This window comes from Strigops habroptila, chromosome 7 (genome assembly GCF_004027225.2).
Source record: "Strigops habroptila isolate Jane chromosome 7, bStrHab1.2.pri, whole genome shotgun sequence".
Taxonomy (NCBI): Eukaryota; Metazoa; Chordata; class Aves; order Psittaciformes; family Psittacidae; genus Strigops; species Strigops habroptila.
In genome coordinates this window covers 69,479,907-69,506,408 of record NC_044283.2, presented here as the reverse complement: position 1 = coordinate 69,506,408, position 26,502 = coordinate 69,479,907, and the positions used below count along the sequence as shown (strand labels likewise).

The 26,502-nt window shown below is 43.6% G+C and overlaps 1 protein-coding gene across 5 annotated transcripts in view; it reads left to right on the top strand.

Annotated features, from left to right (window-relative positions):
- Positions 1-23,736: 23,736 nt before the first annotated feature.
- Positions 23,737-26,502, top strand: part of JADE1 (jade family PHD finger 1) — a 43,716-nt gene continuing 40,950 nt past the window's right edge. The window contains exon 1 of one of the 5 annotated variants that reach the window (XM_030493244.1): positions 23,737-23,988. The gene's annotated coding sequence lies outside the window, so the exon portion shown is untranslated. Of the gene's footprint in view, positions 23,989-24,051; positions 24,125-25,206; positions 25,328-26,502 lie in introns of those variants that run through there. The other 4 variants (XM_030493250.1, XM_030493245.1, XM_030493247.1 and 1 more) reach the window with 4 other exon arrangements.

Genomic DNA, 26,502 nt, shown 5'->3' with positions numbered 1-26,502 from the left:
TCTTTTGTTTCTCACCAAAATTATTTGGGTTCTGCCCACTTATGGCTTGAACACTAGCAAGAGTTTTCACTGATTTGACACATCATTCAGGATTTCTCATGTTCAGGTAGATATACAGAAGAATGCTTTAAAACAGAATGTTTTGCTTCATCTTCCTCCCTCCCCTACTTAAATTTGATCCACATTCAGCTCGTAGTAGAGAAAAGATCTCTGATTTGACCAAAATAACGAAATTAAGTCATGCTGCCACATTTGAAACCTCGTGTGGCTGAAGGAGTGAAGTGAGACTGGAGCACTGGGAAACTTTGTGTAGGCAAATGCAGACCTATGGTACTCTTACATTGAGCACATGTACTAAATTAGTTTAATGGTTGGTATCATGTTATCTTCCTGCCTGGACAAATCCAAAAAGCTGAGCAAAATGTTATGTTCTGTACAAATGGCAGCTGGGCTAATGACATTTTGTATCTGCTTTGCACCTCTGAAAATAAGAGAACTTTTTAAATTTACGCATCAAGATGGATTTCTTTCTTTCTAACTAAATGTTTAGAAATTAAGTGTCTGGCTTTGTTTCTGGCACACTTTGGGAATAGTTTTACACACAGACTTCTCTGGAGAACTCTTCTCCCTCGGTTTTCCTACTATTAACATACAAATCGCTACTGTTGTAAGTGAGAATGGAGCCACTTTTATGATCTCTCACCAGGGTCCTCTCAGTCTTCTCGCAGCTAAGGAAAACAAATGGGCCTTTTAGTGTACCCTGAAAGTCAATAAACTAGAACCGGTTTGGAGGGGCTGGGGGTGCAAACTGGGGGGCGCCAGCAGACAGTGCACATCTGCCTCCTTTTAATGGCATTCCTGCCCGGGTGCTCAGCTGCTGGCAGTCTGGTACAAAGAAATTGTTGTTTGTTGGCTTGGTTTTTATAGATGCATTCTTTTCCTAAACACTTTAAGGCAAATTTCCTGAATACTTTAGTAATTTAATTGGCAAAAATAAGATCCTTAAATGCCATGGCCACAAAAGATCAAAAAAAGGATCAAATGATTTATTTGATAACAAATGGGAAGCTGATGCTGTCTTGCTTTGTAGGTGGCTTTTGAATCGAACACATAGCAGTTCATCTGGAAGTGAGAAACTGTAGCTGAGTGGTAACCTCTGGTAATCTAATGTAACCTCTGGTAATCTCATGGCAGAGGAAAAAGCTGATTAGGTTGGAGCTGTTAACCTCTTGCTGGTTTGGTGCAGAAATCCATTGGCTGCTGCTTTTTTGTCCTGCAGATGCAAGCTTAAAATTCAGTAGGACATCACAGTTTTTCAGATATAGTAATTTATTAAATTTCTGTGTACAAAGTTGTGAGGATTAAAGAGAAAAGGAAAGAAATTTGCAAAGACCTACTGTCTGTGGCTGTTACTGAACAGTAGTGAAGGAAAAGGGAAAAACGAATTGCTTTGATTTCTGGTTTTGTTTAGTCTTTTCTCCCATCTTTCCCAGCAGAAGCTTCCTCACAGTGTGAAAATAAAGCAATGTTCCTACATCCTCAAAAAAGAAGGAGGGGGGAGAAAGATGGAGACGTACTGAAGTAGCTTAACAAAGACCATGTTTAAAGCAAATGTATTTACTCTTAACAGTTGAGATCGATTAGGCAAAAGTAAGTTTATTGCTTTACAAGAAAACAACGATAAGAACATACATAATATTTAAAATTGCATGATTTCCAGTAGAGGCAGATTTCCTCTGGGCTCTGGTAGTTATCAGACCTGGCCTTGAGGATGTTGCTAGCCGCAGGTTACATGAGAACACACTGGGGCAGGACAGGCTTGTCTGAGTCAAACAGATGTCACCTCACTTTGTAAAACAAGGCAGCTCTATTTCGTGTCTGGCTGAGGGTACCAAAAATGTTCTCTCTCAGTTGTGGGGTTTGCTTTCTTTGGTGACTGATTTTGAGGTGGTGCATTTGGGTGGGTTTTTCTCCTTTTCAAAGAGCATTTTTTTCTGTTTGCTTTCTAATAATGAAAAAAGTGATAAGCTTACAAACCACAGGGGTTTGGGGCTCTTTAGTTTGCTTTAGATTTGAGTAACAAAGATGTTAGATCCATACCACATACACAAAGGTATTTGCATCATGTATTATATTAGCATAGAGTTTTAGATGCCTTCTTGAGAGCTAAGACAAAAGACCGTGATCGCATCACATTTTAATACTGAAGTACATATGCATTAAGATATCCCTCTTCTATGTAAAGTCTGTATTTTCTCCAGAAAACTCATAAGAAATGGCAAGTTCTCAAGTACTGGGCTTTGCGTCTGCAGAAAAATCAAATAACCCCAATTGTAACACCAGCCATAATGCAATTTCAGGTTTTGCCCCCCCGTGGTAGATGAACTACCTCCTGTGAGATCCCAAGGGAGGCAGGCTCCTTCTGTGGGGATTTAAGGACAGGGTTCATGCCACTCATTTCCTCATGGCTGACTATCTCGTTTGTTTTGTGATAAGCTAAAGACTCTCTGTAGACTAGAAACTGTCTCTACTAGTGGCAAAAACAAAAGAAACCCATTTCTGGCAGTCAAGACAGAGCCATAATGTTCCAGATGGCTCACAGTATTTGAAGTAACTCTAATATTAAATAGATAGTGTGTTTCAAAAGCTAGAAGTGCCTTGTAGGTTTTTTCTTCTCTCCCTCTCTTTTTTTTAATTTCAAGATATTTGACAAAGTATATTGTTGAAGAAAAAGAAAGCATTGCGAAAAATGTGGCACTTCACACCAAAAGTTTGGCAGGCTACAAAATAAACCAGATCTTATCTTTAAGCAGTGCTCTTGTGGTAAACTCATCACAGGAAGAATCCCCACAATTCTAGTGTTTGTAAATGATACAGGCTTGTCCTACTGTGTATATAGGATCTCTTACAGTATCATACCTAAACATTTTACAGAGGGAGCCTGATAGAAATGCAGTATCTTAAGATACAAACTGCATTCTGCCAGATTGTCTTTGTAAGTATCAATCACAAATCTAAACTTTCCCTTTAAAGGAATTATTCAACAAGACGAACATGATGCAGATGAATGGGCGAGTACAATAGTAATAGTAAAGTCCCAAGCAGTGCTGATAGCAATGTATTTGCAAAGTTATGTATAGATCCTAAGTTAGAAGTAGGAGTTGGTAAGCAGATAGAGTCCAGGAAGGCCAATAGGTTAATTTCATTGATTCTTCAATCTGCCTTCAAGATTCCAGGGACTTGCTTAGATCAATGGAGAAGATGTATTATTTAAAATGAGCTATTGGAAAAAGGTATTAGAACTCTACAGCAAATCTCTCCCTGGTTTTCAACAAAACTTTGAAAATACTGAATGTAATTGTAGCTAGAGTAGAACCTATCAAAAATTAATTTACTGGATTTGAGTGAACGTGTGTCTAAATCCTGGACAAAATAATTAGGCAGACTCACTTAGCATGGTTGGCCTCTTCTGTGCTGGTAATCTAAATTATATTAGATCCCAATATGATGACGATACTTGCCTATCAGGCCACAACTACTTCTGACTGGTTGCGTGAATATCATTCACACAAAAAGTAGGAATGACTACAGCCTTGTGAACAGTAAAGAAATTCCCTGTCGGACCAACATCAGTTGGAAACGACCTCAAGTGCAGTTACAGTATCTCAAGGACACTGAAATTTATGTGAGCTTTTCAGCTCTATTCAGAGAAATAATTGTATGTTCTTAGTAGCTGCTGAATAGTAGCTTGCTGCTTTCATTTTCTAGAGGCTCCCAAATTAGGAGAAGATAAGTAGTGCTTTGCAATTAAAGGCTTTCTCGGATGAACCATGCAAAGAGCTGTGGCCAACGTGGTTTTGGGGAAATTTGTACTTTGGGATTGCCCCCTTTTTGCTCTTTTTCTAGAACCCTGTGCCTTTGGAAAGGTTTGGAGCACTTTCATAAATGCGTATGTGGTGTGACTATGTAGGTCAGACACTGCGTGTGACCCTTCTTACTTTAACACCATGAAACTGAGGATGTTGGTTAGACTTCACAGTCCTCAGGATTTACAGTGATTGATTTTTGTTTTAGTTCATTAGGCTCTATCCCCACGTCTGGGTTTTGCCACCATGAGGTCATCTGGAAAGACCCGATACACATGGGTCAAGATGAGGATCTCACAGGCTCTCACAGCACCCTGAATTAGTTCTGGCTCTACAAGGGGCTAAATGCCATGAACGCTTTCCGATTTGCTGCTGACTGCCAGCCCTCTGCTCTTTCTTGCACTTCTGGCACTCTTTTCTCATTCACCTGTAACTATTCGGATTCGAAATCCTTTTCTTCCTGAACCTGCCCATCTTTCTTTTGCCATCTTCCCTTGCTGAATTCCTGTTTCTTTTTGTTTCCACTTCCTGTAATGACTTTTCTACTTTGTACACCGTCTTCTGACAAATTTCTAGTTACCTGTTTTACTTCATAGAATTCAGAAGCCTGCGACTCGGGACTCCAAGAAACTGAATCAGTCACCTCTTCCCATCACCACGCCAGTGCCCAACTATCCTTTGAGCCGTGGCTACCTTCGTAAACAAAACCTCCTAAATTTTCTATATTGTATAGGATATCCCTTTGGACTAGTTGGGTCACCTGTCCTGGCTGTGCCCCCTCCCAATTTGTTGCCCACCCCCAGTCTGTTTTCCAGTGCAGAGTGAAGAAAGAAAGGTGGCCTTGACATCTGCAAGCACTCTTCAGCCATCGCCAAATCATTGCTGTGTTACCAACCCTGTTTTAGTCGCAAATCTGAAGCATGGCACCATGTGTGCTGCTATGGAGAAAGTTAACTCCACCCCAGACAGACCCAGCACAAGAGCTCATGTCATAGTGGGTCTGTAGCATGTCCTGTGGTGTTAATGGGCACCCAAATGCTGCAAATGATCCTCTGTTATCTTTGTGTCTTTCTGTGTTCATGAATGATCTTAATGTGGTGCTGAAATACTTGTAAGAAATGAGAAGATGGTGCAGTGCTTCTTGGAGAGACCCGTAGTTTAGGTTGTGAAGCCCTGCAGGATGACAACCCTTCAGGAAGTTTTGAACAGCTTTGTGAAGATATTTTGGCCCTCGACCAGGCTCTGATCCAAAGTAGACCTCCTAAACCAAATACAATGGAGATAAGAGGCCTATCAGCAACAGCCTCATAGATCTGCTGAACAGCTTGCTTTGGGCTCAGTTATTTTCTGATGTGAAATACTAAGACTATGAAAAGCTATGGTGCTTGCTGTCAGGCCTTTTCGCCACTTAATTTTGTACTCTTAACTCATTTTCTTGCAAAGTACATCACCCTGGTTCTGTACCTAAATACTCATAAAGGGATCCGTTATAACTTGTAAAAACGATGCCAGTTTTTATTAAAAACCTCTGTGACGCTTTGTGACTGTTTTCTTAATGAAGCAACCGCACAGCTGTTGGGATACCATTTATATTGGTGTATGTTACCTAAGGGAGGAGGCCAGTCTTGTTTTTCATTCTCAGCTTTGGTGTGGCAGGTGTTGCTATAGTGTATTACATCCATCCTGACTGACCTGATTCAGCCCAGCCATCAGCCGGGCTCCTTAAGGTTGTGATCTTGTTAATGTTTTGAAGGTAACAGGATTTGGGCAGAGTCACTATTTGCATGGGAAATGCCTTTGGGGAAAAAAATACTCAAACAAAAGGTTGTCTGAATTGCTAGACAGTGTTTTTTCCTTGCTACTATTCAGTACCTCACCAGTGGTGTGGCTGGGAGGTGGTTTCTAAGTTGGTATCTTTTAAATGTCAGACTCTTTAAAACTAGTTGTGGTAATGCGATAGCATGGTGACATTTACCATCAGCAAGGAGCATTAGTCTGGGGATCCCAGCCTTCTCCAGCAGGCAAGAGGTGAACTTTGACAACTTGCCTCTTCTGGAGGTGCCAGTGACACCACATATGCTGATACTCTGGTTGCAACACTGATCTGTTGTAAGTTAACATGAGCGAGCAGTATCTTTTGTAGCTATCAGTTTTCCTTTACTCGCATAAGCAAATTTAAACCCAAAATCCAGAGTTGACAAAATATTGAAAGTGAGAAGCAATGCCAGTAAATCCAACTGTCTTTCCACATGGCATGGTAGCTTCTTGGGCAGCTCTGTGACAGCGGGTCTGTCTTGCCCTGCTGGGTTTGGAGGTGTGTGTGTGGGACTGAGAAACGATTTCTGCAGCTGAAAGTGAAAAAGCTGTCTGTGTTGTCAACTTTCAGAAATAAAACTGTGGCAGTACTGTAGAGAGAAATGTAAATAGAACTAATAACCCTGCAAGACCTGAGAGAAGGAAGTGCACCTCTGAGAGGCTGAAACTGAGCTATTTTGAGAGGTGCTTTAGGGAAACTTACCAGTTTCAAAGACAACTGACTTTCAAGAAAATCAAATTAATTTGAGCAATACATAAGTACTCAGAATTCCTGGAAATAATGAAATAACAAGCTATTCTATTTTTGTTCTCCATCTAAATATCAAGGACCAGTTACTAACAAATGACCCCTGCATCTGTGCATGTGATGTTGCAGATGCTCACTGACCCTTACAGTGCAGGATTTTGCACACCTGACTGTGAATGTAAAATATCTCATACGATAAAATGAGTTTTATTCAATATTTTGCTCTAGGAGGCATATGGATAGATACTGATGCCCATCAGAATTGAAAGGTGTTGATATTGATAGGTACTGATGCCTATTGATAGGTATTGGTGCCTGTTGATGCCTATTGATATCAAAAGGTAATGATGCATATAGGTATCAATGCCTCTCGATATCAAAGTTTTGAAATCAGTAGGCATCAATGAGTAGCAATGCCACTGAGTATTGAAATCAGTAAGTAGCGATGCCACTGATAGCAAAATAGGTATCAAAATTGGTAGTACCAATATCTTTACTATACCTAGAGACTTGCAAGTGGGAATATACACAACCAGTGTGTACCCAGTAATTATTTATTGGCCAGCACATTGGCAGGAACAACATTCTATTAGGCCAACCGGAAACACGTGCACCACCTCTAATGCAAACATCTGATGAGTCTCTGCCCATCAATCAGGTGGAGGTGCATTGGCCTCTGTGGCTTCTTGGAACAAACTGTTCCTTGATCTTGCTGGCTTTTTACTGTTACTTCTTTGGGCTTTCATACCTTTTCATGGCTGTATTTGGCTCTCGAGTCCTTCAGTTACTGCTTCCAACTGAAAAAAAATAATCACTTTAGTCTTTGTTTTTACTTTTACTTCTTATATACTTCTTCTTATCATGCATACTCTCTCACAGCTCAACAATAATCCTTCTGTAGTGCTGAGCCAAGGTCATACCTCTGTGCTTTGCAGAACTCAGCCTCAGACCACAGAAATCTGAACTCCTGGGCCATGGGCCTGGGTTCAATTTACAAAGAAGAAATGATAATGGCTCTCAGGAATATGTCAGAATTCCTGTTTAATTGCACTGACTTGTTACATCCTTTAGTGGAGATGAATGTTGGGTGGTCAGACTTATGAGGAGATGTCCCTTTCTTGGATGTAACGATGAATGAATTTACAACTTGGAGAACACCTTGGTGCTTCAGTGATGGTGCACACGAGGCAAAGAGCAGAATCTGATTCTTATTCTTCTTAAGGCAATCTAGACCCATATACAGCTATGAAGTTCACTTAGTCTCTAGCATCTGTATTTTATTTCTGTATCTGAAAACATCTGTGTCCATATTGCTACAGACAATTGCTTTTCTTTCAAAAGAAAAATGTCTGAGAAATACAACTTTTTCTTCTAATTTTACTTTTCCTACCACAGTCCCATTGAAATTTCCTTAGGGTGCCCTAATACTAAAAAGACATCTTGGCTGTAACCTTTTTGCCCTTCCTAAATGGTTACTCCAAAGATAGCAGTGTTTGTAACGTTCCTGAAAAGGTACTAGGTTACTAAATCAGGGAAAGCTTTTAAGAATAGAACCCTCATGGAAAACATGCTGTTTCTCTATCTTTTTATTCTGTATTAAATGGTTTCTGCCTCAAGTATTTCTGCTGATCATCACTGGGTGTATATATGTTAATGTGTTACTTCAGAGAGGGGATGTCCTGGTGACGTGAATCTTTCCATCCTCCTTCCTCACCTCGTGTTGGTTTGTCTTGTCAAATTGTCCTGGAGAACACAAACTGAGCTCCTTTTAGATTAAAACAAGAGGCAGGCTACAGGAGCATATTTAAAGTGCTAATGGTCATTCAGTGCAGGAGACTAGAGCTACTATAAAGCATTTCCCCTTCTCTCCAGAAACACCTGTAGCATGGGGTTTTGGCTTCCAGTAACACCTGTTTTGCTCTTCAGACTTGCTCTGATTGTGCTGCACAACTTGCTAATGAAAGAGTAGCCACAATTATGCTAGATTCTCATCTACCTCAAGTGAGGTGTGAATCCTAAAATTAGGCTTAAATATTAGCATTTTATTGGTGTTTTCAACAGAATAGCATTTTTAATCAATGATAGCCTACAAGCTCAGTTTAGACCATACCATCATCAATAAAGCCTACTGAAAAATAAAGGTCGTCAGCACAGCAGTTTGTCATCTTAGTCTTTAAAGCAGATGCTTAATATTTAGCATCTGTTTAATCCTGCTCTTATCAGACTCTACTAGAGAATTCTGTTGATGGTTACCAGAGTGAAACAGAATTCAGTTCTTTCACAGATATTCTTTGCTGAATTCAAGGAGTAGTGGGTCTTATTTTCACCACTAAAATAAACGCAAAGGACTCTTACCTGTATTGAGGGAACACATTTCTGAAGTGCAGGAGAGCTGTTTCTTAAGGGTGGTGACTTTAATGGAACTGGACTTGCAGACCTGAATTTTACCCATTGGCCCTGTAGAACTCCAGAGAAAAGCTTTCTGGTTTAAAATCTTGGGCTGTTTGTTTTTACATGGTGGCTTTCCTTCTAAACTGCAAGAATATAGATAGCAGAATTCCTGCCACAGCTCAAACCGTGGCATGGATGCTTTTCAAAAAATTGCCATCGCGATTTTTCTCTGAACACTCATTACTGAAGCCAATCGAACTAAGCCAAAAAGATTCTGCCAATTTTTGTCTGATTCTGCAGATTGTGGTATAAACCTCAATATTTACTGGTTAGTAAACTCCATTTACTTTCTGCATTCTCAATTCTTACAAAGTGGACAATAATTGAGAAAATGCACTCAGAGAAATGTCAGCTTTATGATGCAAAGAATAAGGCCACTTCTGCATTATTTCTATGAAGAGTTCGACAAGTCTTACGTGACTTTTTTTCCTGTGTAGCTTTGTTGAGATCAGCATATGGCCTTCCCTACAGAAACAATTACGTAAAGCTAAGGTCTGCTGGGCCTTCAGTTGCAGAGAAGCAGCTCTGTGTAGACAATTATATACTTCTTAGAGGACTTTAAGATTAGTCTTGGACACCTTTTAGGCTATTTAGAGAATCGGGTAGGTATGTACATGGGCGTATTCAGAATATAGGATGTTTTTAAAAGCTAAATCTACAAACTGCTTGTGATTCCTAAAATGAAGATTTGCAGGCATTATGTTGCACGCAGGGTTAAGGATCAGTTTGCTTCAGTAGCCATGTGTCCCCTGAATAAATGTGCTGAAAATCTGAGTATCCCGAGGCACAGATATAGAAAAGGGCCTGTTTTGAGGAAGGTCAGTATTTGTTGATTCAGGACAGCGGCTGGACTAGGAAGTCTCATGAAAGAGTGACAGAGAGAGCTGGTGAGTGCTCTGGAAACGTACCAGAGATGCCAAAGAAAGAGTGAATACTTGAGCCTGCTCAATCCAAGTCAGCCTAGACACATGCAGACTAAATATGGAGGGCTGAAACCCAACAGTTTGATGAATGTCTTGACAGCAGTTTCAGACTGTGACGTGTTTATGACGCTGAGTTGGCTGGAGAAGTCCAAATCTCATTCAGTCATAGGATACTCGCCCACTGTGGATACCAGCAAGATTCCTGGCACAAAAATTGCTTCAGAAAGAGGGTGCTCTTGCTCAACTAACCATGCTGCATTTAGTAACCAGGGGGCCACCAGTGTGACTCCCTGCATGGCCAGCAGAGTCCAAGTGACTCCTGTCTCGCTGCTCTTGCAGCTGCTGGGAGGATCAACTACTAGGAATGGAAACTACATAAAGAATAACCATGAGGAACAGGAAATAAGAAGCATTAAAATGAAAGAAAAGACACAAGACAGGTTCTCCTCAATTAATGGAAGAATTTTTATGAGGAAATTTTATATTGACTGAAGCAGAGTAACCTTTGAGAGAACATATAATTTGTGTTTTGGCAGCCAATCTAGCCTGTGATTTCTGGTGAAGAGACACGTTGCAAGAGCTATCTACTTTGACCATGTAGATTATAAGTATTTTAGTAAAATGCTGTTAGGCTTTAGTTACCTATTCACAGGAAGGGATGGCTCATCAGATTTTGGGTTCAAGCTAGTGCATTTTCCAGGAAAATTTTATAGCCAGCTCCTGCTTTGAAGAAAGAAACCAAATTGCAGATTGTTTTCTTAGGCAGTTGGAGCTTGGTATATCTAATGAACAATTTTTTCCTGAAAATGTTATTGCTGTGGTCTGTATCAATTAAAATCTTCAGTTCATCTGCTGGTTTTGCTGTTTATCAGAGGACAGAAGGGGTTAGTGTAATCATGGCATTTATTTGGACATTAAAGTAAAACCACTACAAGGGTCTGGAGTGAAAGAGTTTGAATATTCTGCTGTTCTAGTCATCAACTTCTCTTCTGTTTTCCTTTTAGTTGTGTAGGATTTAAGTCGCTTGATTCATTTGACCTTTAATTCAAAGTATGAAGGCTGATATTAATGAGCATGGAAGAAGTGTTTTGATTTTGTACCATGGAATAAATTTAACACTTAATGGAGTATTCCAAGAAGATTCTAAAAATGATGTCCCAAAATCTGGGTAAAAAAAAAAAAAAGGGGAAAGGCATTAACCCTCAAGTTTTGTATTTTATGACATTTTCCTTTCAGAACTGTGTCTGTAATACTAGAACAGAAGAATTAGTCATTCTGAAGTTTGGAACCTAAACCAGTGCAGAATAAGGTTGCCCCTCCCTACGAAATGTAACAGTCAGCAGTTCTTATTAGGTGAAAAGCCAGAAAAGTGTCAGGAAATGAGGACATTCCGAACTCTGGATCATACATGCTGCACATCCACTAAGGGACACTTTGGGGTTCATAGTTACCACAAAATAGCTGTGGAATTGCCCTTCATGTATGCTCCCTTCAGTTTGGGGGGCTAGGAGGTGGGGTTGGTTGTTTTTTGGTTTGATTTCTTGGTGGGTTTTTTTTGTTTGTTTGGGTTTTTTGAGGTGATTTTTTTTGTATGGGAGAGGAAGACATGATGCTCAAATATCCCATATGCTCACAGTACTGGAAGAATTAATGCAAATAATCTGGGGTTTTTTTCAAAATCCGAATAGAGCCCCACAAATATCAGCAATTGCTTTTATAAGATGATTTTGGATTATCAGGAAAGATCTGTATCTTTAAAGTAACAAAAATGGGTGTGCATTTTAAGTAAACTGTGGTAATATTTCATGTAAAGGTTCTGTTGCCTGTGTGACCAAAAATACATATGTACACACAATAGGGATAACACAGTACAAGGACTGAACATGTGTTAAGGAATAATATCAAAAGGAGAACTACCTCCTAAACATTTAAATTGAAGTATCAATTTAATACTTCAGTATTAAATCAGTAAACTGTTTTTTTTAAAAACTAAGTTGTGAATTGCCTGGGGCACTTTAGCACCCAGTCTGCCAAAAACTTAGGAAGTTGTTTAATTTTAGGTACAATAGTCCAGTTGATGCCTCTGGACTTAAATGTGTGTAAAAGTGTTTGTGGAGGTACTGGGTCTGCCTGGCAGGCAGTTAACTTTCTTCATAGCAGCTTGTATGGTACTGAAAATACTGGACAAACATTTTCTTCTTGTTGCTTTTGCTTTGTTTTCAAGCAAAATCACATTCTATGGTTTTAACCACATGAGATTTGAGCACTGATTTTTAATTTGCACTATTTTATACAAGAGGAAATTGAATTAGCAGAACAGCTTTATCCAGAAAGCTAACTATGGGCTTACAATTGCCTCTAACATTTTATATAAAGATAACAAATCAATAAATATTACAGTCATTAGTGTTAATCTGACATATTAAAAATCTATTTAAATGTTAGTTTTTATAAATCCTACTGTTCTAGAAGACTCCACTTAGGAAGTTTAGAATGAATTTGCAAATACGTATGTGCTTTATTGCTATCTGTGGGCTGCCTTTGGTGTTATCATAATGAAAAGCTGCACTGGGATGTTCTGATTGTGATCTGAAGATTCCCCAAAGTTTGGGTTGCTTGTTCTCTCATGCACATGTTTATGAAGTTCTTCTCTCAGAGTTATCTTCCTGATCTCACTGCAACAGCAGTCTCTCTTGATTTCTGTTGTGCTAGTGAGATAACAGCTCTCGTGCTTTCATGATTCTCTTTGCCACTAAAAGAAAAAGAAAACTGGGAGGACTTCTCTGAACAGAAAGGAAGCGAATTGCTGGTGACAGAACCATTGGTTGCCCTGGGAGTACCCACTACTTCATCCTTCAGTTTAATTTGCTTAATATATGTAATTAATTAAGCAACTACAAAGTGATAGAAATGTGTTTATGGATGCAGTCTCTGTGAATTAGTAATAAACCATTTGATACTGCAGGATGCTAGTGCTTTCTCTGTGGCACTAATGATCTCTAATGCCTCAGCAGTCGTTTGTAAAGCTCATCGTATTTACCTATTAAAATGAAGTAATTAAATTTTGCTGTAGGAATCTCAGAACGCTCCTGGTACTACCTGTGAATTTCTGATTGGCTGTGAATTTCTGATCATGAATAGGACACTGAGTTATGCATACTCTTAGTTTTGGTAGTGTTTGTAGAGACATGGTGGATTCAGTTGAAGCATCAGCAATTAATTTAGTGATGCAGGGCATTCTGCAACCTGGAATTTGACAGAATTACTCTTTTTTGGTCTTTCTTCTTATTTTTTTTGGAAGCCTCACCTCCCTGATATTTCTTAAGTCTTCTAAATAGCAACTATATGACACAATTTAAGTGTGATGCATTTTATGGGAGTCAAGGGATTAAGGTGTCCTCTTCAGACCTCGACTTACAAACAACTGGGTGTGCACACTTCTGTGTAATGTCATTGGAAAGCCTAATGCTACTCATGAGGACCAGTGACTTCAGGGATAAAATAAGAATCTTAAACAAAGGCGAAGGGTGGTCTCCTGCAGGGTGGAGATCATTTAAAATGCTTGGGCTGAAGAGCTAGAACTTGTCTAGAGACAAGAGACAGCTTTAGTGTGTGCAGGTGCTGTGCCCGCATTCTGTGCAGTTTGGGTACTTATATATGCAGCTACCAAGTCTGCATGCACAAATGATAAATATTTGCATATGAAAACCTGTAGAACAACACATGGAGGCCAAACTGAAAGAATTTTCAAAATTAGGCTCAAGACAAGACCTTACTACTCCCCTATACAGGATTCTTGCTGTTTTTTCTTCCCTCAAACTATTTAAAGGAAACTGATAATTTAACTGGAGTCCAGCCATGTGGCTATTGGTATCATCTGCACCCAAGAGATAAGTGACGTAACCTCAGTGCAAAGAAAAAAAATTGCAACTTCACTTGTTTCTTGTAAAAGACTTTTTTTTTTTCCTGAAGGAAATTCATGTGGTTTGTTGTCAGTGTCAAGCATCCTTATGAACTTAATCTCTTAGAAAATGTATTATTTGTTTATTTTTGCAAGCTGTGGCCTCCATATGCAGGAGACTTTCCTGTATGGGGAACAAAATGATTGCTCAGTAGGGAAGTGTGAGCTGAATTACTGGTATTATTAATATAGGTTAAAAATACAAAAGTTGAGATATCCTAGTTGGTGTCCTGTGTCTGTAGCATAGCTAGCAAAAGCATTATGCAAGTTTCAGACCTTAAATATTAGTGTTGTTTTAAAAAAATGAGTCAACCATTAAAGTTTCTTCCTGTAAAAAAGTAGTTTAGCCAGAACAGAATAAGTAAGTACAAAGGCATGAGATATAATGGTTTAGCCCCAGACTTAGGCAGAAACGTGTGTTCTCCATCCCTTTTATTAAAGTTGAGGCATTGCGCAACAGACTGCACACGAGTCACGCAGCGGGATGAGAACAAGCAGGCCCTTTGGCTCTGTGGCACCAGGTTGCGAAATTCAGTGTGGAGCAAGTGGAAGCATCTAACCAATAGGTAGCCCTAGACCATCGCATCTGGCTTCACTGGGCTGAGGCTGGAGCCATGACCTCATTATGCAAACTGAAGCAGTTCAGATCATGCCAAACAAGTAAGAGCAGCAGATCTTCAAGGAATGTTGCAATCATGCAGGGAGGTACTATGTAAGTTTAGACTATTCCAGAGCCAGACAAAAGAGCAAAAATTTGCTGAACTACATTTTTAGCCTTGGACATATCAAAGTCCTTTGAACCTATTCTCGGTCACCTAGCACATTTTTCAGTTTACTTGTGCTTAATACTCTTGGACCTGGCCTAAATTTTCAGAGTTAAATGTGTCTGGTTTTGTGCTAGGAAGCGTAAACTGGGTTAGTGTAGCAGTATGATTTCATTTGGTGCAGGTGCTGGAAATGACACGCAGCTTTTAAACCCTCTGTCAACTAAATCCTTGTTGGATGTTCAGGTTGAGATGTTGGTCTTCAATCAGAGTAGCGTGTTGTGCTGGAGAAAGCAGTTTATTAAAAAACATCACAAATTTTGAATGGCAACGGCTATATAGAATTCTCTGCAATTGTAAAACATAGGCTCAGGAAGAATCCTAGCTCCATGGATGTTAGTGGCATAAACGCTCATTCCTGGTGAAAAGAGACTTTCAACTCCTGCTTTTGGTTCCAATGGGTGCTTACAAACTGTAGGTACGTGCAAGGAATTTTTAAAGTAAGACAAGTACTGATGTCTTCTTCCCTTAGCTAGGCTTGGAGATATCCAGACTTTGGGATACTTGCAAAAACAAAGCATGCATGCGTGTACGTAGTAGAAAAAGATTTTGTGTGTATGCTGTAGCTTGATTTTCTGGACTGCTATTTTTTCATGGAAAAATACAGAATTTGGAGTATTACTGTATCTTTGGCAACCTTGAAAGGATTTAAAACACTTAACCAGCTGATGTTCATTGCATTGTGAAGGGTAACTAGCTTAGTCAGTGGGGCTCCCTTGCTGGGGACAGCATATGACAGATGTACACGTGTTTCAATGCTTAATCATTCTGTTCACACGAAGCAACCGGGCTTACACAGTCAGTGATCTTGGATTCTCATTACTTTGCCTGAGGTTTGGGACCTTTTTGCTGTCACCGGTTTCCTTCACTGCAATCAAACTCCTGCAAACAAGCTAACTAGAATATTTGAGGTGTGTGTCAGGCACTACTGAGTGCACAACACCTGCAGCAGTTCATTAAGGCAGTCATGAAAGATGTTTAATTTCCTTCAAAAGGGGGGGGGACCCCAAAGAACCCACAGCAGCAGCTCTTTGTAAAGCATGAAATAAAGATAAACATGTAAAGGTAGAGCCTAGGCAGAGCTCTAGGCTTCAGCACCAGCAGGTAGGAGAGGAACAATCCCTTGCTCCCACTGTGCATCTGTCCAGCCTGTCAGTCAATATGTGCTTTATTACAGATGTTATTGAATCAGAGCACTACAGCAGAGTGCCAGGACAAGCTGTACTCTGGCATGGGACTGTGCTACGGGCCTGGTGCTCCTTCAGGCTTTCCTGAACTTATCTTCTGTAAACTTTTTTCTCCCCTTGATGTGCTAGGGCTGAAGACTCTGCCTGGCTCCCTTAAGTAGTTGGGCCCTTTTCCAGGAGGGATCTGAGACACTGTGGGCTCACCTTTAGCTTTGGCCAAGGGCAGAGATGCTGCTATGGTTGGCTGGGTATTTGAGAAGCCAAGTAGGCTGGAACTGTGGTTTTGGCAGTTACATAAAGGATACGCGTGCTCGCTGTAGGATGTGCCCATTCCTCCTCTAGAGATACCGGGTTACAGGCACTTGGCACATTGACCCCAGTGCTTGCACTTCCACGTGAGGAAAGTAATCTGCCTCAGATTGTCAAAGAAACATGTGTGTGATGGTTTAAAAGCATATCCTGGATAAAAGAGGGAGAGAGTCTTTTCTGAGTTGTGTAATTTGAGGAGCAAACATAGATGTTTACCCAGTGCCAAAATCTGCCCACATAAGCAGATCAGACTTTTTTTTTCCCCCATGTTGTTCTGGAAGGTCAGAGACTATTTTGTTTGCTGCAGGTTTTTTTGCTTTGTGAAGCAAAGTTCACAGGAGCAGGAGTAACGATTTGATGTCCAAGTTTTCTTCATTCTTCACTGTGTGCTTAGTTAAATACATCTGTGGCAGTCTTGGCTTTGAGCAGTAGCAAAGGAGCTGCAACTTCTAAATAAGCTATAAATTCCTTTGTCCATTAAAAAAAAGTAACTTCAGAACTGCTGTTATAGATGGTATGAAATGACTTGAGGGCTGTTTACATCCTGAGTGCTTGCAGAATGTGCAGTGAAAATTTACTGTGCAGCTGTTTGAGATTCTGCCTCTGAATATCTTCATGTGCAAAAACTCTGCTACCTCCTGTGACTCTCCTTGCTCTCCTGGAGTCTGAAGCAGAAATTTGGGCTTAGACACACCCAGTGTGCAAACGCAGCATTAAGGGTAGTTGACCTTTTATATTGCATGGTTTCAAACAGCACTGAAGGAGTACTATTGCAGTAAGTTAGGGTTGGATTATAAGATTGAATCTCTTTGCTTTGCCAGGTGCAGCTTTTATTTGTCTGTCTCTCATTATGTCTCAATGTCTTATTTGCAAAATAGATAATAATTCTCTACCTGATAAGGGTACTGCAGATTTTCTGATGTTTGTGCATTTCCTTCAGGGTGTGTATTTCTGATAAGCTCTTAGCAAAGCGGAAGCGTAACAGCATGAGACTGTGTTCCTTTGGGTATGTATTAATGCTGGCTGGATCAGAGAGAGGCAGCTAAGGCCATCTGCTGCAAGGTTATGTTGGCTCATTGATCTATGGGATAAACTGCCTTGTGTATCCCAATACTCCCCCCACTTTTTTGGGAGAGAGGTTAGAGAAGGGCTCAACTTCCTCTGTTGTGTAAGGGTTCTATCTGCTGGATATTCTGAGCCTCTTCTTGCAAGTCCTGTTTGGTAGTGTTGAACCTCTGAATACACGTAATAGTGAAATGGAAGTACATGAGGCAGCTTTTTTTACATTTATGCCAATTAAAACGTTTTGAACTGTTTTTCTTTTGTGCTTACTTATGCAGTGAAACTGTAGGAAAGCTCAGCAATCAATATTGCCACAAAAATAGACATTCAATTTAGTTTTCCTATGTGTTAAACCCTGAATAACTTAATTTCTAAAACATATAATTGGTAAAGTAAAATAACTGAAGTAAACAACAGTTGCCTATTTGTTTGACTTAAATTTTCTTTATTTAGCAGTGAGGGCTTCTTTACACCCTTCTTGCCTTGCATCTGTGTACTACTGAGGTAAAGTTACTAATATTTGAAGTAGATTTCAGGACAACTGCATCTGAAATTATTGGATCGCTATCTATTTAGGAAATAGTGTTCAAGGCCAGGTTGGACACAGGGGCTTTGAGCAACCTGGTCTAGTGGAAGTGTCCCTGCCCCTGGCAGGGGGTTGGAACTGGATGAGCTTTAAGGTCCCTTCCAATCCAAACCAGTCTGGGATTCTATGATACTGTAACAAAATTTGCCCTTTGTCAAAATTATGATTGACACATTCCCTAAGGGATTTTGAGCATGGAAACTGCTAAGCTGTTTCTGAGGAGCATGGAAACTGAGGAGAGGGAGCTACAGCTATTGAAGATGAACAGAGAATCTCCTCTGCATTGTAACTTATGTCTAATTGTCCTAGCCATGTTTTCTGCCATGGAGTGTATGATCTCTTGGCCCTTGTGGCACACCTCAGTTTTGTGGTCTGGAAACAGCTTTAAATTCAATGAAATGTGAGTCATCGCATTTGGAAGAGGCTGTCCTGGGGGAGATCACAAATAGAAACTACTCTGGGGCAATTCCATAAAGTATCAAGTGGAACTCAAAAGGGCCACATCGGAAGTTACTTCCAAGGTTTCTGTTCGTTCCAGAAATGTTACCACAAGTTGCTCAGAGCAACTTCAACAGCTGATTTTTTTTTTTTCCCCCAAGTTTAATCTTTTTCTGACTCCTAAGAATCCAGAGTTGAAGCTGCCTTTTTCTTTAGGTCATTTTGGCACCAGGTTGTTACTGAAAAAAGAAATTGATATTTGTTGTGTTTCCCCAATAAACTGGTACTACTCCACTTTTAGCAAGCAGTTATCAGGACACACTCTGCGATCAGAAAATCTGTAATCAGATTCTTTTGAACCCTTCTGTGAGTCTTGTCACAGCACCTATCTTTCCCTACATGATTTCTGCCTGCACAAACACAATTTAACATTGAAGTTCATTTAGATTAGCCAGTGTAATGTTGCTTGCTGAGCTGCCAGATAGGCACGTGTGTATACATCAACTGAGATTTGATCTACTACTGCTAAACTCGTACTTTCCTGAGGTTTTCACAATCCATTCTTCCTGTACTTAGGGCACTACCCTGCCTGCTAATTACTTCTCTCATCATGTACAAATGGTGTTGTTTACCTTAAAGGTGATGCATCAGCTTCATCCCGCTTAATTCACAGACCTGCAAGTTAACTGCCTGCTTCTAGTTGTTCCCCTGAGGTTCTTGTTCTACTGGTTTCCTGTCAGCTTCCGCTTTTCAATTCGAGTAATTTAGAAACACTTGATTTCAGTAGCTGTACTTTTAGATTTTGGAATTTAGTAAATTTACCTATTGGACATACCCATTACCAGTTCACTTTCAGATGAATACACAATGTCAGCAGATGCATATTCATGTAATGACTGTGTTTGCAAAAATATTTTAAGATATCTGTGGGCAAAATGTCATGGAGGGATACTTTGTACTGTGTTATGTGCTATGGACCAGGCCAAAGGAGAGGATATAGTTTAATCATTAGAAACCTTGGACGGGGAGGCATGACTTTAGGTTTCTATTCTTGGTTTTAATGCTGACTTAACATGTGACTTGTGCAAATGACTTAACCTTTGTATGCCCCTGCCTACCCACACATCAAATGAATATTATAATCTCTACTTCTCAAATATTGTCATTAAAAAGACTAGACTAGGCTCTCTGTTACAAGCACCGTGTTTCATAGTATGTTAAATATAACATTCCGCTGTAAGGATTCATTTTCATCCCTCTCTATCCTCATCCCTTAACGGTACAACTTCTCCTTACTGGGGTACTGGCTCATACATCCAGTTAGTAACCTTTCACAACAATTACATTTCCATAAAACAAAGGAACTATAAACCAGAAAAACAAGGCTTGTGTACACAAGAGAAAGCACATCTTTGGAGTATGGCCTGTGAATATGCAAATTACTCCTACAAGCAATCCTGGGAGCTGTAAACCTCGGCTTCAGAGTAAAAGGAAATAACATACTACCCAAACTTAGTCTTTTTGGCCTCCCTAATCCAGACACACCAAAATTCAGTGCTCATACATAAACAGAAGGAAGAAAAAGCCAGAGCACCGATTAATTTTTGTGCACTATTTTGTGAAGTGGCCAAGTGCCATGTTGCCATAAATGCTGTATTTGGATTAGACAAAACTGTGATAACTGTGGTCCTCTACGGCTCATACATGAGCTTACATGTGAGCAAGCTCACAACTTGCTTACATGTGAGCCAGTTTTATTTCTGCAGGAGTTAAAAATATTGTGCTTAGGCAATTTGTAAGCAGTACAGATTTACATATGCATGATTCAAAATGGTTTCCCCCCCTTGCTCATGTGAGTAGATCAACTAGAGACAAAATGGACCTCAATAGGATTTGGCTCAACTATGTAGCCACCTTATCTCACTGCACTATGCACACATCTGACAGGAGATGCAAAAGCTCTCCCGAAGTTCTTACGCTTGAAGATCAAGTGCGAGCTAAAGTCTTGACAGTGCTGGTTTGGATCTGGACTGTGTTCTTCCCCTCAACTTTCTAAACTTCCAAATAAAGGAGGAGAAAATGGAAGTAGAAGTTCCTAAGAACTGGAACTAAAAGAGCAAAAGAGTAGTTTTGGGTCCAGAGTAATACTTCGGCTAAGTTTAACAGTGAGAAGGAACTTACATCTTTAGCTCCATTTTTCTGTGTGGAGACTGCAAGAATTAATGGAAAAGATTCCCTCCAAAAGGTGGGGGGTGGGAGGGGAGGGGGAAGGGGGGAAAGAAGCAAAAGTGTTTTATCAGACACTGCTGCAGCAACAGATTTCCATGAAAGGCTGGGAAAAAAGTGCTGAAAAGGCAAATATTGTTTCCTTGGCTTTGAGCATTTGCTCAGAAATAAGTCAAGAAAGAGAAATCAAGAAACTATATAAAAAATCAAGGAAGAAAAAACCAAAATGAGTGACTATATCTGATGAAGCAACTTGGAGAAGGGACCAGAAGTTTTGCGTGGTAGTACAAAGCCTGACTCCAAGCCTTATACATATTCTTGGAATGCTCCTGGAATGGGTGTTAATACTGATACAAAGATGACTGACGGAGGCACACAGTCTAATGACATTATTTATTATACCAAAATGCCTGCTTTGCTGAGGCAGTAAATACCTGTTAGAGATGAACGCTTACATTCTGGCCCCACTGATCTCCATGGCAAAACCTCTACTGACTCTTCCTCAGCAGGATTTTGCCCGTCACCTTGAAATTTATCCAGGGGACGTAGCAGAAAACTCCAGTGAGGTTGTCTCTCACTGTGTTGTATCCTAATCTTGAGAGTCAAACTGTGGTCAACTGTTTAATGCAGAATTAAGATTTCTTTGTCCCATGTGGCTTGCTTTTACCATCCTCCTCTGCTTCACTATAGGCAGCCTGGCTGCTCTGGCAGGTTGAGCTGGGCACTGGGTTTGTAAAGAAGCAAGCAAGGATCATTCGGACACTCCATTCTGGTGTTCACTGCTGGTATTCTCAGGCAGGAGTTGTCCTGGTGTCCTAAGTTGCTAACGCTGATTCTGCACTGAACATCTCATGTAGGTCATATGCAGATCCCTTTTTTTTAGCACTATCACTGATGCCAGTGGCTCACTGTGGTATGCTTGATTATATTCTTTACTATTTGATCATAGCTATTAGTATACAACCTTACACCTGCAGTGTTGCAGTAGTGAAGGATGTAACCTTTTCTATGTGAAGTGTTTTTCAATAATTTCCAAAATTATTCTTCCAGCTACTAGCCCTTTGATTTTTCAGTATTTCCTATTAAAATGTGTGAGTCCACTAGTCCAGAACAGTCTCAATGGCACACTGCACGCACAGGCAAAATAGCATCTTTGGTCCAGTTGTGTTATCTTCCTCATAAAGACCGGACTCTTACAGTGCTGGGGGCTTGCATTTGGTGAGTTTTCTACAGTAATTTAGAAAGCACTTTTAGTTGCTACTTTCTAAAACAAAGCCCACCGTCCTGCAAGCACGCATGTTCTGTTCTTCCATGTATGGCCTTGCATGGCTTCCAAGAGAAATGGTTCCTAAAATCCAAGGTATAACTTAGACTTGGCTATATATGCGATGGAAAACTAACTACAGAAAAGCAGAAGTATTGCCTTAAATCCAAGGAGATTGAGAGAAGAAATTTTCTGTCATTCCTCTTTAGAAATTAGAGCACATTCATACTTAAGGTTTTCTCAGAAGCCAGTTCTGAACTTTCTTGCAAAGAACTGAGACAAGTAGAACAAACAGCATTTCCTGTGATTCTTCATGTAGCAGAGGCATGTACCTCAGTATAGTAAATGCCACCTGACAGTAGCTTTGCTAATCTTGAGTATTTTTATAGACTTACGAGAAGTAGTCCATGAGCCCCCAAGGGGCCTGCAGACCACTGAGTGAAAAAATCCTCTGACCTAACCTGTTCCAACGTTTATACCACTGCATGGCACATGCTGTGGTATAATACAGATAATACAGATCAACAAAGTCTCCAGTCCCTGACCCCCTTGGCAGTATTGACAATCAGGGCATGGGGTAGGTTCCTGGGAGCTCAGGGGTGAGATGATGGGTGTGTGGATGTAAGTCTGGCAATAAGCAGATTATTTATCAGATAATATGATCTGGTCTGTCACACAGATGATCACAGGTGCCCTGAAAGGCAAAAAGCTGAGGCCTTGATCCTGTGAATATGAATGACTTTAACTGGTGTGGTGGTCTGGACATCCACGGAAATACAGCAGAATATAGCAAATTGGTGTGTTTTCTGATTTTCATGGAGATGAAAACAAGGGGAATCAAAGTCTTTTAGGCTCTACAACCTCAAGATGCTTCAGGCTGTTCTATGTATAAAACCCACAACTGTCCTATTTTCACAGTGAAAAAGTATCTTGTGGCGGGGAAAGGATATTTTTGTAGTGAGGTACAACTTCTTAGGATGCGTAGCAATGCAGGTCCTGTTTCATTCTTGGGTAGGTAGGTGGGTGAGACGGCAGGATGAATGACTCGGTTTGCATGGATGAGTAATGACCCAGTTCCTCTGTTGAACTAAGGTGGGATTCTCTGGCAGACTAATACTGCCGTGGAGGCTGCGTAAATTTGTATTTGCAGTTATGGGGATTACTTTCCATAGATTGCCTTAATTCTGAGATTATGTTGAATCTTCTCCATGGTGTTCATTACCTCACACTGCATTTGCTCAGGAACCCTGCTCAAAAGAGGGAGTTCTCCTTTACTCAGGGAGCAGGGGTGCATGGCATGAGGTAAAGTGATTTATGTGGAAAATAAAGACATCTGCATTCAAACTTTTTTCTTTTTTTTTTTAAATAATGGGAACTTTAGTATGTAATTTGGTGCCAATTTAAGATAATTTGCTTTCCTGCCAGAAAGATGTGAACTGAACCGCAGCATGCGTTAGCTCTTTCTTGTCCTTGCGAAGCGTCGAAGTTGGGAGCTGGAGGGGTAGCGCTGGGGTTGGAATGGGGACCCCGCAGTTTTATTCTTGCCCTAGCAATTACTCACCGTGTATGCGGCCGCACCATTTAACTCTTGGGTGCCTCAGTTTCTTTGCCTCAAACTCAGCACATTGTGCGTTACACACAGAGAGCCTGTGCAGCACTGTAATTCCTGGTTGTGAAATCGGCTGGAATTTTGGGGAGAGAAGAGGCAATGGTCGCAGGGTAACGCCAGCAGTGCCACGGGCGGGACCTGGGCGCAGACACCATTCATTTCCCAGCTGCCAGCCCTGCGGCGTCGGCTCCTCTCCTCCTCTGCGAGCCCGCTCCGATACCAGCTCGGACGCGTTCAGCGCCGGGCGGCCGCGCACCCCCGCGCTCCGGCCAAATGGGCATAACCGGGGCCGAGCAGGTCGCCGGGAGCCTTCCGGGGGGGTGGTGCCGGCGGCGAGACCGTCCTGGTCCGCCAAGAGTTAACGGCGGCTCCCGCGGGGCCGCCCCCTCCCTGGCGGTACGCGGTTATTATTCCCCCCCCACCCTCCCTTTTCCTCGCCTTCCAGTTTTGGCAGGGGATTAAAGTAGCTCCCCCCTGTGGCAGCAGTGACCCAGAAACGAGTTTGATTCACGGAGTCCTTCCTCCATAACAAGTACAAACGTCAGTCAGAGGGAGTCTCTGTGTGTCTGTAGTGTGTGTGGCGCAGGGAGCCGCTCTCCGCGCCCGCTCCCCGGCGCCGCGCCGAACTCATGAGGCGGCCCCGAGCCCTCCGCGCAGGGGGAGCCCGGCCGCGCTACCCGCCCTCGCCGCCGCCGCCGCCGCCCCGCCGCCGCCAGCAGGTAACCGTGCCCGCCGCCGCCGCGCCAGCCGGGGGAAGCCGCCAGCACAGCCATATTTGATGGGTTTTTTTGTCGCTCCGGAGGCGGCGGGAGAGCAGTTCGGTGCCGAAGGTCGCTGCCTAGTGGAAATAAGATAGTACGTCATTAACATGGCGCCAAGAGCCGCGCGGCTCGGTGCGGGGCGAGGGGAGGCGGCCGAGTTGCGGCTCCGCTATCCCACAAGCAACTTGTGCTGGGCCGGGGCGGGCGGGAGGGACGGGGCGGTGGGAAGAGGGCGGGGAGCCTGCGCCGGTGCCGGCACCGGCGGGCGGCTTTTTGTTCCGCCGCGGCAGGCGAGGACCGCGCAGTTCCCGAGGTGCAGCGGCCAAGCGAGGCGCCGGCTGCGCGCCTCGGGCTGCGCCGGCGGGAGAGCCGCGGGGGCATCGCCCGCCGCGGGAAGCGGGAAGCATTGGAGCAACTTGGTAGACAGATGGCAATGGTAGAGCGCAGGTCTTGCTCGGATGGTGATGTGTGGGAAGGGGGCGGGGGGAGCCATGGCCACTGCCTGTCACCGTGTTACCCACATGTCCACCAGACCCATCGCCGGGAGCGTGTGCGTGGGGGAGGAGGTGTGCAGGGTGTGCACAAGCAGCTGTGTAACTACACTGACCCCCCCGGTCGCACTTGGCTTTCGCTTGTAGAAAAATGCCTGGGAAGCATAAAAACTGCTCATCGGTGAAATTAAGCACAAGTTGCTTTGCGCGGCAGCCGGCCAGCCGTGCACTGGCTGAGCGCGGGAGGTAGTGCGCTGGGGCACGGGCACCGGTGGCGGTTCCGCTGGAGGCGGACAGCGGCGGGGTGGGTCGCCAGAGGTGCGCCCGTACGCACCCCATGTCCCCCGGCGAGCGCACGGCGTGTCCCGCTGCGGACCAAGTTGCGGAACCCGGGAGTGCACGTGTTGCGAGCGGCCCCGCCGGGCAGGGGCGGCAGCGCTGTGCCTGGCAGGTGCAGGGCGGCCCCTTGGCGGCGGGTGTGCTGCGAGGACGGGCACGGGCGGTGGTGTGAAGTGTGCGAACTCCGGCGGGGGGCTCGGGGCGGGACGGAGGTCCGCCGGGGTGATCGGCGTGGCCGTGCCCGAGTTTGTTGGCGAGGGAACGGAACGTCACCGGCGGTGTTGAAACGCGAACGTAACCTAACAGAGCAAGAATTCTTGAGCGGGGGAGCGGCGGCAAACGGCAGAAGTTGGTCGGGCGCCGGTCTGGGTAGCTCCGCGATCCCAGTGCCTGGCAGGCGGGATGGGGCTGTGCTGAGGTAACCGCGCTGTGCCCTGCGGCGGCCCGGCCTCGGCCTCCCGTTGGAGGTGAGCGCGGCTCCAGCGGTATTCCACTTGCTGAAATTAGACAAAGCCGCCCGGATGGTACTGCCACCCTGCTGGTCCCTGGGCTCGGGTAGCCGCCTGCCCTCCGAGGCCGTTTTGGGGTTTTATTTTTTATTTTTCTCTTTTTCCCTGCCGTTCCCGCCCGCCCGTTCATTAGCGCTAGGCGGTGGGGCGGTCGTTATTTTGGGAGGGTGGAGGCAGAGGGTGTTTGTTTGTTTGCACCGCCTGCTGGTTGGTTTCCTGTGACAAGAGGTGATACACAGTTTCCAGAACTGTCTGGGAGTGGGAGGAGAGATAGACACAAAATGAGCTCAAGTCTCCTCCGTGCTGATGATGCTGCTCCATCCGCTAAACCGCCGTCCCGTCTCCCCCACCGCAACGCGGGGATGGGGATGCAGGGGTCGGGAAGGTGCTTCGGCCGTTTCCGGCAGTGCCAGGGCTTTGGGGGAGAGGCAGCGGAGCTGGGGGCACCAAGTTTGATTTGCAGCCGGGGCCGAGCGGATTGGTGCGGCCGGCGGCGGGGAGGAGCGGCAGAGGGAGCCGAGAGGAGGCCGAGGGGGCGAGCCGGGACGTTTCGAGTGGAAACTGGCGGCCGTGCCGCTGCCCGGGAAGGTGCCACCCCGCGGGGGAGGTGCAGCGAGGTCGCTCCTCTCCTTCCTTCTGCCCGCCGCTGGCCGTGCTTCGGCGGCTCCGGGGCGGGCAGCCGCCGCCCGCCGGGCCGGGAGCTGAGGGAGGAGGAGGAAGGAGCCGCCCCGAGCGGCACCCGGCCGCCCGAGAGCCGGCGAGCGCGGGGCGGTAGGCGCCCCTTTTGAATTTCCTCCTGGAGCCCCGGCTCCCGCTCGCAGGAAAGGCGGCCCCCGGCCGCACCGCCGGCTCGTTGGCATCGGTAGAGGCACAGCTCACCTGGAAGGCGGTGCAGAAGGCCACGCTTCCCGGACGAGGGCGTCCTCTCGCTAGCCTCTCCCTCCGTTTCTTCCTTCTGCTGACAGCTTTATGAGAATAAAGTTTATTAGATTCGCCTGTCGGTGAAGTCCGCGGGATTTTGGGACCTGTCGGTAGCCCAGCAAGGACTGGCCGTGTGAGACATAGAATCATAGAACGGTTTGGGTTGGAAGGGACCTTAGAACTCATCCGGTTCCACCCGCCTGCCATGGGCA